Below are 19,527 nucleotides of genomic sequence, written 5' to 3' on the forward strand. Positions count from 1 at the left end.
ATCTGAGGGGTCTGAGCATGGTCCTGTGATCTGCAAGACCATGGAAGAAACTGGCATCGAGGATTTACTCAGATCTAACTGACCTGAAAATAGCCCACACTCAGCTGAATGTCCTTGAACCAGGCACGTGGTGACAGAAACGGATACTGACTTAAGTGCAACAGAAGGGAAATAAAACTGTTGTCATTTTATAGAAAGGAGATGTAGGTAGGACATTTTAGCAGAAAGAGGAAAAAAAAAATCAAAGTCTAATGTACATCCAGGAGTTATTTGAAGCTAAGAATTCACTGTGCAGTAAGAAGTAGAACTTGCTAACTGGCTCAACTATAATTTAGAAATCGACAGTGAAATAGCTAATTTATTATACAAATTAGGCCAAAGCAGAATAAGGTATTCTGTTTAATCATAAAGATTGGGTGGGGGGGGTGGGGGGGTGGGGTGGGGGGGGGTGGAAGTCCTATATTTTTGAGCAAGACTGAATATTCTATGAAGTCAAATCTCCTCACTTCAATGAAGGTATTAGAATAGAGGGAAGAAAGTGGAAGAGGTCATGTTGTTTCATCAGGATTGCTTTCAAGTAGTTAGTCACTAACTGGGCTTTTCAGGAGAAAAATGGCTCAAGTTTCTCTTGCAGCTAACGCAGCTGCTACATGATGCAAGAAGTGGCTAGTTAAATTACTTCTATAAACCAAGAAAGGTCAGGATTTCTTGTCAATAATTCTGTCTGGAGGATAAATATGTTTCCTTTTTGTCTGCTCCCAGAATGTATTATATACATCTGCTCTTTCTGACATTAGCAGTAAGTTGAGTAAGTGCTTGATTCATCAACTGGTTCACAAGCAGAGATAATTCTTATCTTCACAGGCAGGAAAAGTGTCTGCTAGGAGGAAAACCTGCAGTTAATTTCAAGATTTAATCCCAAGAAGCCTGAAGCATGTGCAACACTGTTCCCCTCGAGGAACTTTGTGTTAATTATGGTCGTTGGCCAAATTTGTGAGGATCATGTTAAAACTGTAGTCCCCTAGCCAGTAAAATGTCTAAATATCTCTACATCCTAACCCTTTTCTAGTTTTACCTGGCCTGGGATTGCTTTCTCAACTCAGTTATGCTGTGGGAAGGATGCAAAGATGAAGTGATTCTTTGAAGTTCTCAGGTCATCCTGACCTCCACTGCTTCGCTAGAAATAGATGGAGCAAGAGAAATACCAGCCACCTGAGCCTTCTTTTCTTCCTGTTCCAAGCACTTTGAGAGGAAAAGTTATCGAGCAGATGAAACCAGAAAGACAAACATTGCTTTGCTACTGGTAAGGCAGCCAGTGAAGCTTGTTTCAGACTTCTTTTTTTTTTTCTCTCTCTCTTTTTTTGCCAGTGAAGTTCAGTGTGTGAAGTACTGCACAAGACCTGGGCATGCTTTGTCTTTTAAAGGCCTGGTTGAAACTTTCACAAAGTCAAGGCAAACTGTCCATTGAGATCATATGCTTTGGATTAGGCTTTAAAACTTCTGACTTAAAGCCATTAAGATCCAGACTCTCATGCAAAAGTTCCTGAACTTCAGAAAGGTTTCTGTGAAGAGTTCCTTGGGGAAGCGTCATTATCTTTAATCAACTTTTGGGATTCACAAAGTAAGCTGTTGTTGATGACATGATTTATATATGCTCTTTATAGACTTGGAGTGGCTTTATGCATTATTTTACGGTGTTTATTGCTTATTATGGAAACTACATGATAACAGTGGTTTCAATTATAAGCCTATTAGGCAAGTAATTGACAACACAAGTACACTATAAAGTTACACTCTGCTTGCTTCAGTACAAGTGCTGCATTGTGTTTTTAGGCAGGCAGCACTGATAATCACTTCATAAATGATTTCCTAATTAACTGCTTCTGTCAGAATCCCAGTTTCACTCAACAAGCGAGTTGGCCAAGAGTTCATCTGTCTCTTCCCTTTCTCCCTCAGCTGTATCATCTCCTGTGGTGAGAAAATATTAATCTCAACAAGAGTCTTGCCCAAACCATGGCAGAAAACACATTGTCTGTTGTAATGTCAGTGGCTGCATCTCTTTTGAGCTCATAGCTGCAGAAGATCACTGAAAACAACAGGGTGACAATGCTTGAAAGTGGATTTTGATTCTCACCCTTGAGAGATGCTCCTAATGGAGTCATGAGTATTTAGTTCAGCCCAATGACTCTCAGGGGCTTCTCAGGACAGTTGCAAATGATACCCGAGATCTCAAATAACTTACAAGTTCTAACTCATGTTCCTAATGCATCAGAAAAGTCACTAAAGCTTTACAGGATCATTGCGAGGAGAGATCAAATCCTGTGTGAAAGGATGCACACCAGAAAAAAAAACAAACAAAGAAAGTGAGGAAAACACTAGGAATAGAATCCAGGTGTTCTGAATGCTTGTTCTTCTCTTTGAAACAAGAAAGGCAATAGTTCAAAAAAAACATACTGATCTGGGTGTTTTTGTATGCTCCAAAACCCAGTGATTAAAGGTTGACCAGTAAGGAGTGATACATTCCTCCTTTCTGCTGACTGAGGTGCTGAGATGTCTGAACATAGATTCCTCCTTACATCAATCAGAAGAATGTACAAGTTTTGCAAATGCTTTTCTCTGTATGAAAGACTGAACACTAAAGAAAAGCAAGCACTGTCCTCTTCAAAAACTTTTAACCAGGCAGCTGCCTACATGCTATTAAGAAATGTCTCTGTGTTGCTTCTGAAACTTTCATTGTACTTCAGCTATGATAGAACTATGGTGAAGAAAATAAATAAGATTCTAATCTTTCTTAATTATTCTTAAACCTTTAGGCTTTCTTAGACAGCTACATGAGAAAGAAGCTGATACTGAGTTTCTCAAAGAAATTCTAACAGGTGCTTTCTGTCAAATTTCAGCTCAGCTCAGGGTGACCTTATGAGCTTTTGTTTGGAGTCAAATTTCTGACCTCCCATGGTGAGGTAGCATTGGTAAGTTTTGCATTCAAATGTCTGAAATGTCTGCTTTGGAGTTGGAAATACTGTCAAACCAGTCCAGAGAATTAGCAAATCATCATTTTTGTCTGGCTGCCACTGACCTTGTTGCTTTCATCATCATAGATCACTACAAATCTCCAATATGGAGCATGTTCTGTGTCATTTCACTCCATTTTTCTCATTTAGGTACGCCCTGCAGTTTTTCTGGAAAGGGGAGATGCATGAAAAGTCTCCTCTCACAGTAACAATTTCTCTTTAATCTCTGAGCATAAGCTGACTTTTAATTAAGAGTTTGATCCATTCTGTTCAGAGATGTTCTAATAAGACAAATAAGGAAATGAAATTTGTTTCATCTTTGCCTTCAAAATGTTGCTTCTCTTGTAACAGCTCAAAGGGAGAAAGAAAAGGAAACAAATACTACTTTGATATTGCCAGGGTCCAGAGAATCTAAGAATTAGTGTTTGTTGGATAACAGGCACAGTAAAGAAGAGAAAAGCCCCTGTGATCTTTTTTCAGTATGAAGAACAAAATGGCATCGCTGAGGGCAAATATCTTTCTTGACTATATGCAAGTGAACCGCATTGCCTATTTTCCCACCTTCCAACACCACCCTTTTTGGCCTGGAGAAGAGATAGGACCTTCTCACCCAGCATCTGCTCCTCTCTAAGGGCCTCCCAAAGGGTAGGAGGGTAAAAGGAGAGAATACACTAGTTAACAGCTAATTAAAAGATCTGCTTTTAGTGGCCAAGAAAACAGGTCTAACTCACAGCAGTTATTTCTGATGGACAGATGATTTTCTGCGTTAGCCATATTTTAAAGTGTTCTGTTTTCACTGATGAAGGTTTCTAGGTGCATTTGTCATTACTAATAAAGCAAAATATAACGTGGAATTATGGAATGCAAGTTTACCTGCAATCCCAGTTATCCTGCTGATCTTAAACAACCTTCTTATGGCATTTGACTAACAACCAGAGAAATCAGCTGAATATTGGATATCCTACAGTCCACTAGACTGCCAAGAACATGGTTTCGACATTTTTGTGGAAAAAAAAACCCAACAACAAGACAAACCACCAGAAAAAACCAAAAAACCAAAAGACCAAACAAACCACCAAAAAAACCCAAACACAATTCCAGTTGTGAAGTCCTCTCAAGATCTCGGTCTTTCTAGGGAGTATGTATGCAACGGTCTGTCTGCAAGCATTCCTGACCGAAAAAGTCTTTGAATGAGGAATTAATTTTCTCAGGTATTTTGAACATTCCCATCACACTGGAGATCTCAGTGTAAATAATTTTATTATTTATTATTAGTTCTTATTCTTACTGTATGCAGGTGATGGAGTGACAGCATATGCCTGCTTTCCCAGAGTTGCTTATTTAAGCTTAAATTTCAAGCTCCAAGCTTCAGATTTATAATTCAGTTTTATATTTCATTCTTAGATGCTGAAATAATGTTGGGGTTTTTGTTTACTTCAGTTTGCAAGATTAGGCCCACAGTCTAGTTCAGACATTTCATTCCAGGAGAAAAATAAATGGCACCAACAAATGAGGGGACACAATACTCAGTACGAGACTGATAAATATATATTGCAAAATAGGAGGTTCAGTCAGAAATGCTTAGGAGATGAAACTTGGTCTTTTCATGCCATCTACTTAGAATGGCAATGTTACTGTTTAGATGAGAACTGAAATTAAGATTTCAATTGCTTGTAAATTACGAATCATGCATGCGCATACACGCACATATGCACAGAAATTAATAAAACCCAGAAATAGAGAGGACAACAACAATAGGATGCAGAGGGGGTTTGATTATTTCAGCGTGTGGCCTAAAACACAGCAGATTCAGCAAGATGCAGATTTGCATAATGTAATGAGACTGGAATCAAAGTATCAGAAAGACAGACCAAGTGCTAATTAACTAGACACTGCAGTAAAAACACCAGGATGGCAGGACAGTACAATACAGGAAAACATTCCAGGGACAAATGGATAGTGGTGTTAATTGCATTAGAAAAAATAAAAAACCAACAACAAACAAACCACAACCTTTTGGCTAGAATACTCTGGAGCCTTTGCTGCAAACCTTAGCAGACCATTCAAGAAGATTAATGTCAACTTGAAGCTGTTTGGAGCTACAGGTTCCTGACAATTGCTAGACTGCTAAAGAATCTGACCAGTCCTCCTCTGAATGGAGCTAGCCCACATCCATAGGTTAGTGCCACAGTGCTAAAATGGACAGCAAGAAGTAAGCCCTCCATCCCCTCTGGAAAAGTCTGCTTTGTAGCTTGCCTTATTTTTAATCTGTGCATGCAGGCCATTGAAGATACTCTATAAAGGACTCTGTGCTCTTTTTGTGTGGCTTTCTGGCAGCGTGCCATGCCATGGCTGGAAAGGAAGAGTTTAGGCCTCTTCCTTTACTCTGAGGACTGAGATTTGAGACTAGGATTATTGTCTCTTGCGTACAGCATCACTGATCACCCAGAATATCCTAACAACTTTGTACTCTTTTTTTTCCTCCCTTCAGGGTTCTATAACCAGGGCTAAATTGATAAAAAGCTTTTAAAATAAAAAAAAAAAAATCATGAATATTTAACAGCTGGCATAAAGCTTAAAAATGTATGTGTGTCTATTTTACATAAAGGTCTGCAATCCTCTATCAATAATTTAGGCACATGAGTTTCTTTACACACCTCCAGCAGTTCTATTAAGCTGGTCCTTTCTTCCTTTATGAGGATTGAGTGGGTAGTTGTGGGTGTGTGGATAGCTGTACAAGGGGGAGTACGTTCTGGAGGACTGCTATGCCTTCCATGTGCCACACTCATGGAAAGGAAAGGGAGCAGAAGAACATGCTTCCAAAGTCTGAGGCCAGCTGCAGAAGCTTCTCTTGAACTCAAGCAGCAGTATATGCTTTTAGCTCTGACACACTCCTCTACTGCCTGCCAGCTGAAGTGTAACCATCACAGGCATGTAGTCTTTTCTCAAGTGGAAAACTAGTCCTGCCCTCAAAGGCCTGTTCAGGGGAAACAAAGCTCACTTAGAAGCCTCAAGATGAGGCCATTTTCTGGGAAGAGCTCCAACAAAACTTTAAGACACTTACTTCTTGCTTTCATTAGATAAGTGGTTCTTCAACAAGTGTATTAGGTGAGCAGGAGATGCTTCCGAATCCTGCTTAACAGCTAGAAAGAACGATGAGTTCATTAGATGTGTTATACTGTTGTTCCCAGTACTGCTACCTGACTTCAGAACTGTTCAAGCAGTGGAGGAAAAAAAAAAAATTTACAAATGAAATTCTGAAATGTGAAAACGGAAAACCATAGGTAATAGATGCAATGTAAATATTTTGACCATCTTATTCGAGAAAAATTAGACCCAAATAACTTATGCAGTAGGTGATAGGCTTTTTAGTTGAACAGGCTGGCTAGAATCTTTTGCTAGCTGTTGTGAATGACCACACTGCACATACCTATCTCTGTTTCAGGATATTCTTTTTTCATAATTTTCTATAGAATACTTTGCCTTATTGTGACTGGCCCTTATACATGGAGTCTGCATGCTCCTTGAACATCATTTAGATGAGAACTAGAACAGGTGTTTCTCAATCAGATAAGAGAAGAAATTAATCCCAGTCCGAATGTTTTAACTAAGTCAAAAGGGAAAGTGAAAAGGATTGTTTTTTCTGATTATTAAAAGACCCACAAAACTCAACAAAGAAATGCTCAGATGCTTACATTTCAGAAGTTTCTGAGATACGAAAATTGAAATAGCCTTTTCTGTTCATTAGCTGCGGACTGGCGAGGCAAGCAGGACCATGGGAAATAAAAAAAGTATTAAGCCGCTGACTCCCTCCTGGAAATACTGTTTATTAGAGACCCAGGTTTATCTGCAGGCAGGCAAACAGGGAGTCTGAGACAAAAAAGCCATAAAAGAGAATCATGTTGAGATGAGAAGAGGTGGGGTAAGGGGATCTCTTTTTCTCTTCAGCCCTTTGCCTTTCTTTCAAGCTCATTAGCATTAATATACCCTGACACATTGAGCCATCCCAGCAGAATCAAAGAGGCTTGCTTTCTATAATGTGATCCACCACATCCCTAGTCACTGCCCTCTGGGAAACAGGGAAGGTCAAAGGTTTCGTTATACCTGATAAACAGCAGGGCTGAGAAAACCATCAGCTCCATTTACATTTGATGCCAGTGACAGGCTGGTTCTGGCGTTCTTCTTTTGCAATTTCACGTTTGTATTTGCAATCAGAACATACATATCCTTCCCTGTTCCCATTCCTCCTTAGTACTGCCACATTCCAGCTACATCTTCCTTCTGGAAGCTGCCAATGACTTTTCCAGAGATGAAAGCTGGTGTGTAGGGAGTTTCTATTCAGAAACTGTATCCAATTCCTTTGAGATGTGTTCACCTAGTTAGCCAGGATGAACTGCATCCCTGAACTACATATCAGCAGGCATGGGGGAAAACTACATGTCTTCTGAGTACGTGGATGAATGCATGTAATGCTCTTAAATTATTTTGAAAGTTTCCTCTGGGTTTGACTTTCTACTTCAACTTATCAGGCCCTTCACTAGCTGGTAGATATCCTTTGGGTAGTAAAGCATTGCTCATGGTTATACATCATCTGCGGTATTTATCATATATACTTCAATTCATCCCTGCAAATTTAAAGACTAATGCTATACTCAGTCATGGAGGCAACACATACAGAAAACAGGAAACAGCATGGGGCTGCCTCCCTAGGAAAAAATCTCTATATATCAGTGCATAGTTATTAACTTCATTTGTTAAGGAATGTGTCATGATCACAGCCACTCTGTAGGGTTTACAGCATCCATTGATCTCCCAGGGAAACTCAGCAAGTAATTGAATTTAACTATTAGATGCCAAAAAAACCCTGAACAACTATATATTTGGGTTTGATCCTCAATTATTTTAATGTTATGCAATGAGAGAAAAAAGAACATGAAAAATGTCAGTCAAATGACAGCTATAATCACTTCTAAAGAAAGATTTTGTCCTCTGTTTTGCGGGGGTGTATCTTTAACCTGTTTCTTACCCCTCCTTTGTATTATGTTCCTGACAATTTTCAACATAGGATATCATCTCAAAGCTTTTGAAAATGTATTTATTCATTTGGAAATATCTGACTAAATTGTTTTTATTTTTCAGGGTTTACTATTTTTTTCTTCCCATTTACAATCTGAAAGATTTTGGCCATTATCATTCAGTGTCACCAATTCAACCAACCTAAACCAGCAATTTAAAAAGAAATATTTTCTGGAAAAAACAGTAACAAAAATTTCCACCCCAATGCAACATATTCTCTCTCAGTCAAGGAAATTACACCGTGTCAGTTTGTTTGATCCCATATTTGTACAAAACATATTAACAATCTTCCTCTCCCACTGTCCAAGTAAATTCTACATTCACACACAAACAAATTGTTAGATTATACAGTATATTAGATTAAGACCCTAAAAATGTACAAATCCCAGCAGGGAACTAGCACTTTCTGCTAGAAGATCATTTCAGTTTGCTCCCAGGCATTTCTCACCCAGCAAGAAATTGAAGCAAAATGTCAGTAAAGTTTGGTATTTTGAGATGTAGCTGACAGGAGAATTCTGGCCTGTCAGGTTGTGGTAGGTTTTAAAATATTTTCTGTGTTGCAATTTATTGATTAAAAATAAAAAATAAAAAAGTAAAAAATAAAATGGCCAAGTGCCATCAGTCAAAGTTTTAATATGATAAGAATAATTATGTTCCTGATCCATTAAAGTTGTGACACACGCTCTATAAATGCTTCAGGGAATAAGATGCAATATTGTGATGGTAAAACCTGTATATGTTGAAGGGAAGAGTGCCACTAAAATAAAGGGAAACACTGCAAAGAAATTGAGTTTTTATGAGGTGAGATATGGCAGGTAAGCACGATGAAATGCTAATTTATATCCTTCGCAGTACAGTCCTTGCTGCTACAGCAAGAACTAATCTTCTTCTGTCAGTGGAGAAGAGTAAATGTTGGAGACAGATGACACTGGGCACCACATCAGTGATGAACATACCTCTTTTGGAAGTGGTCTGATCAGCCCTGTGCCTCTGCATCAGGAAGTCCTTAGCTGTTCTCTCCCAAAGACTTATCCTGATGTGGTGCAAGTTTCCACAGAGCTGAAATGTCTTCCTAGTTCCCTGCAAGATCAGACCTGCAATGAGAAAGAAAAAGTGGGAAAGCATAGAGCAGCTGATTCCTGTTTTGGAGCTGTTAGAAAATGGACACAAGGATATTTGAGAAGCCCTAGGACACCCTGAGGCAGGCCAGGAGAGCTGAACAGGACAGGGACAGATTCCCTGCAAGGTGAAGGGGACCGCAGAGTCCCTTCCTCCAGCTCTCTTCCTCATCAGCATTATGGTTGCACCTAGCCCTGCTGGAGCTGGGCGATGGTTTTATTTTTAATTTTTAGGCAGATGGTCTATTCTCTAGCCCTACTGTGATTTTGTGTTGAGGACCGGCCCATACACTTTGTGTATTTTCACACCCAGACACTGCAGTTTGATAAACCAGACCGTCTCATTCTAGTGCTTTCTAAATGAAGCATTCAGGCTTTTTTAAAATGGCACGTTTGATTTCAGAAAATGTCTCTTTTAAGAAAGGAGACTTTTTCTTTATGGCAGTAGTTTTTCAGTCCGGCAATGAACCAACTCCCCTCATTATTCAACTGACTCCAGCCTTTTACTAACACACTGGAATCACACAGAACAGGATCTAGGACACATTCTTTCTACCCACACAGATATGGTTTCTGGGCATTTTCAGTACCTTTGATTGCTTCTTTGCTCTAGTGAGAACTTCTCTGCTTTTATACCCTTCACAGATGAAAAAAAAGTGAGAGGGCAGTTACTTCCAGTGCGTGGTTAAGAAGAAAATAATGGGAATTTGGCTGCATTATGGAACAACAGAATTATGTCTTTCCTCCTCCTTATTAATTCTGGTGGTGACTTAAAATGCATGAGGTACAAACTTGGGCAGTTTGGAACAAGATAAGAATGACAAGATTAAAAATAGAGCCTTAAATGCTGTTCAGTAGTTTGGGAGCATGCTTCATTATAACCTGCGGAGGACTTCAAATAGAAAAGCACAGCTGCTTTGGATTCCTGTCCAGAGAAACCACAGATACACAGCTTGCATAAAAATAAATGCTTTGCATATTAAGGAAATGGCCTGTTATTTGCCATAGAAACATTTTAATCTTATTCTTCCTTCTTTTGAATCATGTTATAAAGCCTCAGAGGTGTTCAGTCACATTCTTGTTGGAATAATTTTCGTGCCTTTGACCAATGAATGACTATAATTACTAGCCGGGACACAGATAGAAGAGCATCAGCCACATGGGTTATTGCTTCTAGTCATTTACTAACAATTCCAGAGGGCCAACAACACATCAGTTGCCCCTCCAGTAAGCCCAGAACAACCCCCGACTCCTCCTTTTCCAAGCACAGTAAGGTTTTAGATTGCTAGTACCACACACCCCACACACACCTCCCCCCCAAAAAAACCCAAAAAAACCCCAAAACCACCACAACAACACAACAAAAAAAACAAACAAAACCAAACTCCTCTAGTACTGTGCATCACAGGAGATCTCAAAGGCATAACCAATGCTTTGGGCCTGCAGGATGAAGACATCCATTAGGAGCAAATAACCAGATGTTGATACAAAATGCAGTATTTCCCACACTTAAAAAAAAAAAAAAAAAGTTAAAAACTCCAATGGCCACTGCTAATGTGCCTGAGGAATTAATTTCTTCTTGACTCAAACTCTGGAGCCTGTTCTCTTCATGCCAGTGTGAGCAAGTCACATTAGTCTGGCCAGGAAAACATTTCTTCTTTCTATAAGTGGTTGCAAGAGTTGTGGCATAGGAAGGCACAGACCCCAGGTAAGACCTTTTTGCATACTTAAGTACCAGTTATATACAACTGCTTATCCACCCAAGTTCTGCCCTGGAAAATGCCTACTTATGGCAAATCACCTTTGCAGCCAGCTCACACTCCATCAGGCTGTCCACTTGCTCCATGCTCATCTGAGGAGCTATCTTCTTCCCCCATACTTAAGCTGTGGGAGGCTTTGGGCATGCCCCTCATTGCAGACAGGTGTGCACAGAATTGATTTGCAGGTGATCTCAGAGCACTACATTTTAAGACATAATCACACCAACCTGGCACCCAGACAACAAACAAAGCCTTTTCTCAGAGAGGGTCCTTACAAGAGCAGCTTTTTTCCTACGTTCATGTCAAAGAAAAGACATTTCAGCCAGTGCAGAAATGGAATATTGAGGAAATATTCTGGCATGGCCAGGTGCACAGTCCTGTATTATGTGTAAAAGTGTGTAAGAGGTGTAAAACTTCTGTTAGAAACCATATAAATGATTACAAGTGGATCCTAGACTGAGGAGACAGAAGCCACCAATACGAATGACATCCCACCCTGCAAAGGTCTCCGTCTCCAGATGTTGACAAGTTGCTACAACATCCCAGCAGCGCCAATGCCAGAATGAAACCACTGATCTCAGCACCCTGAGGAGCAGGGAAGGGGGAAGCATAACACCAGGAAAAGGGTAGAAAGCAGGAAGTGTATGTATAACAGTTCTAACTATATTATTATCCTTTCTTTTTCGGTAATAGTTAGATCAGGACTATTAATGAAAAGACTTGTGAAGATTCTATTATATTAACAATAAACTCTTGGTTTTATATATATACATATGTGAGGTGTTTTTTCTTTTTGCCCATAAAAGAAGGCTTTTGAATATAACACTTTTCATAATACAGATCCTTTGTACTCTGAAGTCCTTTTTGGAAGTAGAAGAAAACATTTCAAAATTCACAAGCATGGATGTTCTCATGGTATTTTCAGCCCAAGTACAAGAAGCTTATAAAAATCTCTTGAGAAAGACTACTCCCTTAGTAACAATTAATCTAAATGTTCCTCTACCAATATCACTATCTACTATATCACACTAAAAATTTATTAGATGCGTAGAAAAAATATCTACTGTCAATCTGGAGTGTTTGAAATTTATCTTACTACACGATGCTTAACAGTACATGTGTTTTTAAGGAGGTTGTATGAAGTGTTTTTCAAATGCCTTCACATTTTGAAAGTGAAATGAGGTGTTTAATAAGATTCAGTTCAGTATTACTACTTTTAGTCAAAAACTGCATATTGGGGAAAATATTACAGTTGTTCAGCAACTCAGGTCTCCACGTTACAATGACACATTCTTGACATGTATTGTTTTAGGCCACATGTAAGGTTTGATGCAAGAATTATTAGGTGATGTTCTTTGGATTGTGCAGCTTAGGAGATCAACAAGAACAGACTTAAAATCTGTGCTTCTACAGATCATATACTGAACTAGCAACATTTACAGAGGATGACTTTTTTTTTTTTTTTGATGAAAGAAAATTGCTTGGAAGTTGCGAAAAACTTGATAAGGTTAAAAAACTGGGCAGCATAATGTCAGTGCAAACACTAATGAATATGAAACCCAGTAGTAACACATTACAAATTCTGCCTTCACAACACTGAACCCCAGAGGACCTTAGCTGTTCCTTGCTGTGAACGCCACGTTCCTTAGCATCTCCATTTCAATCTCCTGTCTCAGCCAAAAAGGGAAATGTCACAATTGCAGAGTACAAGGAATTACTTCTACACATTGCTGAGTTTTAATTTTACTGCAAAGAAAAGCAAAACTAATGATTTAGCACCACGTGGACACAGAATGCTAGATGTGTTCCTAAAATTCTGGGATCCAGATCTATGCTGGATTAATTTATGTAGATCAAAGCATGAAAATAAGCAAGGTGTTCCTGCAGACTGTGGGTTGTGACACAAACTCTGTTCATAAAAACTCCCCAAGAATTTCTTCCTTGTGTCTTTTTCCTCCTTCCCAGCACATTTAGTGTGCTACTATTATTCCCCCACATCTCCCTACTTGGAAAAGTGATGTTGGAGACTTTTAGGAGTGGAGAACATAGGTGGATGCAGCAGGGAAGAGGTGACCAACATGGGGTGGTATCACAGGCTTAAGCAAAACCGAACTGCCCACACAATATTTTCAGGGCTGCTCTATGCTCAGACCAGTGACTTGCAGCCACTGGGTGACATCCCCTGCTCCACTGTTAGAGACTCTGAAGACAGTACTGCTGGACATGATATACTCTTTGGGTAAATAAATGCTTCTGATACCTCCATTTTGGTGCTGATGGAGCCAAAAGAACAAAACAGAGAACAAGAGAACAGAGAACAACATGGGGCACATGAAGAACACTTCATCTTGGGGAGCCAAAAAGGACTTTTGAAATAACTCCTTTCTATTCATGTAATGAATAATGACCCACCTAGTGGATGAGGGAAAGGTTGTGGATGATGTCTACCTAAACTTCAGTTATAGCCCTTGACACTGTCTCCCAAATCATGCTCCTGGAGAAACTGGCTGCTCATGGCTTGGACCGGTGTACTCTATGCTGGGTTAAAAGCTGGCTGGCTGGCTGAGTCCCAGGAGTGGTAGGAAATGTGGTTACATCCAGCTGGTAAAGCGGTGTTGCCCAGGGCTCTGTGCTGAGACCAGCCCTGTTTAATATCTTTATTGATGATCTGGATGAGAGGATCAAATGCATGCTCAGCAAGTCTGCAGGTCACACCAAGATGGGGGGGAGTGTTGATCAGCCAGAGGGCAGAAGGTTCTGCAGAGAGATCTGGACAGGCAGAACCAAAGGGCCAAGGCCAATTGCATGAGGTTCAGCCAGGAGCAGTGCCGGGTCCTGCACGCGGGTCACAGCAACCCCACACGGCGCTACAGGCTGGGGCAGAGCGGCTGGGAAGCTGCCGGGCAGGAAAGGCCCTGGGGGTGCTGGCTGATGGCCGGCTGAGCGTGAGCCAGCAGTGCCCAGGTGGCCAAGAAGGCCAACAGCATCCTGGCCTGTATCAGAGACAGTGTGGCCAGCAGGACCAGGGCAGTGCCCGTCCCCCTGTACTGGGCACTGGTGAGGCCGCACCTGGAACACCGTGTTCAGCTTTGGGCCCCTCACTGCCAGAGGGACACAGAGGTGCTGGAGCGTGTCCAGAGACGGGCAACGGAGCTGGGGAAGGGGCTGGAGCACAAGGCTGATGAGGAGCGGCTGAGGGAACTGGGGCTGTTCAGCCTGGCCAGGAGGAGGCTCAGGGGGGACCTTGTTGCTCTCTACAGCTCCCTGACAGGGGGGTGCAGGCGGGTGGGGGTCAGTCTCTTCTCCCAGATAACTAGTGATAGGGCAAAAGGAAATAGCCTTAAGGTACACGAGAAGAGACTTAGATTGGATATTAGGAATAACTTCTTCACTGTAAGAGTCATCGAGCATTGGAACAGGCTGCCCAGGGAGGTGGTGGAATCACTGTTCCTGGAGGTGTTTAAAAAATGTGTAGATGTGGTGCTTAGGGACGTGGTTTAGTGGTGGACTTATCAGTCCTGGGTTAACAGTTGGACTTGATCTTAAAGGTCTTTTCCAACCTAAATGATTCTATGATTCCAATATCTCCTCCTCTGTCAGGAGTGGATAGTTACAGAGAGTGGCAGGAGAAAGAAGTTAGCACCTTGAATCAAAATTTGATTGTTGTCTAGGCATAAATTAAGCTGTAAATTTACCCAGCCAGAGAAATTAGTTGAGGGAAATGTTGGCATTTCCAGACTGGAAAAGAAAACTGACATCCGCTCACATGCATGTCTTGTTTCAGTTAAGCAGCTCACTGTTAATAGTCAAAGCTGTGAGGTAGCAGATATCCAGCTTGCCAGTAATGAATAACAAATGTGCCTGCTTCACACTGGGATGTCATTTCTGTTGGGGTTTGTATTCAAAATTTCAAATGCTATTTCCATCCTCACTGAATCGCAGAGCCACCAGAAATACATATTTCTTCAGCTGCATATGTAAAACCTAAGCAGTGCTACAATGGAAGGCAAACCCTTAAGCACTGTATACCAGTGGCCTCTTGATGATTCCTTGAGCTATTTCCTCTCAGAAACCAGCATCTGTCTCAGAGACAAATCATCTGCATGGACAGTGATCAACCCTTGTGGGAAGGAAGAAGTCTTCATAGCTCTTCAGAATTTTCCTTTGTCCTGGTCATAGTTATAGACTCAAAAACTCTGCTGGTTTTAATGTACTGTTGGAGAAACAGGTACATCTCCTGCATATGTTGATTGATTGTGTTTTATGCACCTAAACCATTGATTTTCAGGCTGAGAAACTCTTCTCATGCAAATCCTGTGAGTTTTCAAGTGCTGGAACATGCCATCCTGGAGAACACTAACATAATAAGTTAGCAAAGCTCCAAACAAACACAGGTCCCCAAAGAGGTGGAGAGACAGGGACAGAGACACAAGACACTTAAGAAAACTGCAAATTATTAATAACTTCAGAATAGGGTAAATGAGATTATATTTACAAGCTCTCTGAACAGAAGATATAGTTCAGAGGAAGATAACAGTTTCAAGGTCATTTATGATCAGCCCCTTCCACAAATATCAGCACATATAAACATGAAAGTCCACCATTTGTGAAGACAGTCTCCTTCGTTCAATACAGCAGGAACACTGCTTAGCAGGAATACTTTGAGCAGTTTTCAGCAATGAATGAAAAAAATATTTATCATCTGAGAAGAATACACATAAAAACATGTCCCTAATGGAAAAAAGCAGGTTTGAGAATTTTGAGGAGGAAGTAGAGTAGCAGTCTCTAAAAAGCTATTGTGGAAAAAAAAAAAAAAAAAAAAGAGTATGTTCTCCACATTGAAGGTTAACATGTGAACTGGGTAAGTGAGATTCACATTACCTTTAAAGAGGAACTTTCCAACAGAAAGGAAGATGAAGGACTGAGGTGGACATCCTGGGAAGGTAACAAGGATGAAAGTGTTTTAGGGCAGACTGGACAACTCTCATTAGATTTAACACTAGCACAGATGGATGAATTAAATGACCACTTGAAATTTTTTCCAACCATATGACTTTATGAAATAAAGTGCATTTGTGGGAACTGAGCATTTCACTTTGGCATGTGCCTGACTAGTAGTGGATATAAGATGAATTAAAGACTGAGCTTGTGATGAAGGAGAGAGAGGTGTTTAATTCTTAGCTTCCTGGAAAAGTATCTATTCACCTTTCAAACTTGGGTAATTTAGGTAGACACAAGACGTATGATCCAATGCTCTGTAACAAGTAAATGGCAGAGGAGCTTTTAAACACATTTATTTCCAAGTCATGCATTCAGCTCTTCCGTAAGGAACAGACTATTTGAAGATCAATCTTTAAGTAGTCATTGATGTGAGCAACATTTTCTTACTCTCACAACACTGCAACTGAAAGTAGCTCAACATAAGACATTAGCATTTTTCTCTGTATCTACAGCCTTCACAAGATCTCGTGGCAACACACATCTCTGTGTCACACTAATGAATGTAGTATTGATGCCTCAAAAAAGGTGCATCTCTAGCAATGGGCCACAACAAAGCATGACTGGTGTAGCTAGGTTGAAACTGCTCCAAGGGAGGTTTTGGCTTTGGGGATCACAGGGAAACTGAGCTTCCCTGTATGCACGGTACCCTTTCTTACCTTTTTGTTTAAACAATGCTGAGACAAAACCTAAGACTATTTATACAAAAGAACTTTTGCCATTTCCCAATGTCTTCCAAAAAATCACGCTTCAGAAACAGGACTTGGCACACAGTATTTTCTGTACTTTGTTTGCCTTGCTCCAGAGAGTTAAACAGATTGTTATGATAGCAGGGGCCTCTGAGAACCTCAGGGACATATACAATGGTATATGATGTGCAAATGCTGGAGCTAGAAATCACCAACACAACTGCCTAACATTGCTCAGAGCTGCAGACTTCATCCCAAAGTAGTACAGGGGCACTTGCATGATGCTGTCTCTGAAACACTCTGTTCTGTTTCTGCAGACTACTCAGTCCTACTTTCTTAATCTGACTGTATGATCTGTGCCACTGTTACCCCTAGATCATCTCTCATTGCCTAGAGCGTACATGGCCTAATTCAGGTAAGATAATGTCATCTCAAAGGAGAAAGGGGTAATACAAAGCCTTTTAATGTTTGTTCACTTCAATGAACCTTGTGTCCTGATAACAGTGACAGAAATCGAGCTGAGGGGAGATCTGAAAAAGAAACGGAGTGGTTCAAACAGAAAAGGAAGCTCTTTTTATAAAAGCCATTTGGAATATACATATATGAATATTACTTTAAGCCTTTAGGAGAAAGATTTATGAAATATATGTGAAAGCAGAATATCTCTGAAAACATCTCCAGGAGACTGGCAGAGGAGGGGATTTATTAGGTGGGATTTCATTGTAGGAAAATAATGAAAAATATAAGAATCGTTCAACAGCAAGTCTGGTGGCATACCTATAGCTTCTTGCCACTCAGCCATAAACTAGGAACGGAGCATCTTAATTTACTAGAGAGATTTTACAAAGCAGGAATTAGTACAACATAGCGGGGCAGCAAGACTGAACAGTGTGACAGACACTTATTGTTGTGCAAGTCTGACAGTGCAGTCTCATCTCAGTTTAAATGCAGTCATTATGGGCTTTTTAAGGATACTGTAGATTTTAAATTGTACTGTATCTACTCAGTAAAATGTAGAAAACCCACAACTGTTAGTTTAAACACTTCTTTATATTAAAGCCTGTAGACTACCATAACCACCCTGCACTGCAGACAAAGTCTGAGGGAAGCAATTGATCAAGAGCATTAAAAATATGTTGATGCCTGTAGTTACCAATTTATCATATCTACCCTCCTGCTCTTTTTTGTAGTGAAATGAATGATGAACCCGTTCCAAATCATCAATTCCTGTAAAAGGTATACCTCCAAGTAGGAACATGCTAAAGGATTTATAAAGAGCACAGTAGGCCTGGATACATTGTCTTGTTTCACATTGCTTACACAAGAAACCTTAAATACGCAACTTGATTGATCTGTATTTTTCATCAAAACTTGATTTAATTTATCAAGGGGAGGATGCCAATTTGAGTCACCAACAGATAAAGTCAGGTTAGAGTCGAGCTGCTGGCTCAAACCCTGTTTTCATATTGCCTTTAATTGTACTCCCTATTCTCTTTGGTTAAAGGCACAAGTGTGAGACCCTTCTCCTTTTTAAATGTTTTCTGAAAAGTTTAGGTGAACAAGACAGTAATGTCACTTACTCTCTGTCTGCACAGGACTTGCATGATAAGTGAAGTTGCAGGTTTGGTAATTTTTCAGCCTCAATGCTATAGTAGTGATCTTTTCACAGCTCTGGAGAAGTCTGATTAATCTCTGCAAACTGAATTAAGGTGGAATTTGAGGATTTTTACAGCAGATATGAGACCTAAAGCCTGTGCCACATCCCAGTGGTGCACATAGCCTGAGATATGCAGCCCATGACACAAACAGGAGTTGTGTATCTAAATTCCATAGTAAGCTTCAAAAGTTTGTGTCATTTTTATTCCTGTCCCTTCTTTCAGCTGATATTTTTCTCCTTCACTTGACCTCTAGATCCCTCTGTTCTTTAGGGCAGTAATTCTTTCTACTAGCAGCCATGAAATCCTTCCCAGTTCTGCCCCTACTCCTCTGAATTGAGCCTGAGTGTTTGTCAGCTCAGGAGTCATTTCAGGAAATCCTTGCTAGGAGAAGGGACCCAGTCCTTACTCATCTGCCTGACTATCAGATATGGGTGATATTTCTACAGACATCTCTCAGATGAAAGCCTCTTGCAGCTTATGAGGCTTATTCCCTGATCTGATACCTGCTCACTGCACAGAAACAGTTCAGTAGTCATCTTGTTTGCCTGCAAAATAAGACATCCAAACTCAAAGACAGGTCTCCAAGTCAGCCTAGTTTTGAGCACCTGTGTTTTCCACTGATTTAAATGAAATATCAGAAGAGCTATGCTCTTATGAATTTCATTCCACTTTCCATGAAGTGTCTCCATAAGTGAGAAGATGTATAATTCTGAGCCTGATTTCAGTCTCATTTAAAAATGCAATTCTGTTCTTTCTGCAGCTTTATTGGAAAAAATATCTTTCTGAGCTGTGTTTTCTTGCTTTTTCATATATAATTAATTATAAGGGAGGCTTGTTATTTAGGGAATAAGATACTCTAATGTAAAGATGTCACATCTGTTAGATAAGAGGACAGTGAAATCTGAAGCATTACCTGTGGCTGAGCTGAATGCTGATATTCAGTGTCTCTGATGTAATTAAAGAGTACATTGCTCAGTCTGATCAGGAACATAGGAATAGAGAAACACTATTTAGAAGAGGCTGGATTGTTAATACAGAGCCTGATTCAACAAAGCACTTGAGCATGAGCTTCAGATTAAGCACACATTCTATTCTTCCTTCTACTGCAAAGCATGTTAAAGTGAGCGTATGCATACTTGTCTTGCAGAATATGTTAATTATGTTAAAAAAAAACAACAACCTTGCAGGGCTCACTTCACTGAGATCATCTCATAATC

The 19,527-nt window shown here is 40.2% G+C and overlaps 1 long non-coding RNA gene across 19 annotated transcripts in view; it reads right to left on the bottom strand.

Annotated features, from left to right (window-relative positions):
• The window catches only part of LOC121093854, a 114,690-nt gene that overhangs the window by 18,400 nt on the left and 76,763 nt on the right, over positions 1–19,527 (bottom strand). For 18 of the 19 annotated variants that reach the window (XR_005829663.1, XR_005829661.1, XR_005829666.1 and 15 more), the window contains one exon: positions 9,044–9,181. This is a non-coding gene — a long non-coding RNA (uncharacterized LOC121093854). Of the gene's footprint in view, positions 1–6,075; positions 6,155–9,043; positions 9,182–19,527 lie in introns of all 19 variants that reach the window. The other variant, XR_005829673.1, reaches the window with a different exon arrangement.

This window comes from Falco naumanni, chromosome 9 (genome assembly GCF_017639655.2).
Source record: "Falco naumanni isolate bFalNau1 chromosome 9, bFalNau1.pat, whole genome shotgun sequence".
Taxonomy (NCBI): Eukaryota; Metazoa; Chordata; class Aves; order Falconiformes; family Falconidae; genus Falco; species Falco naumanni.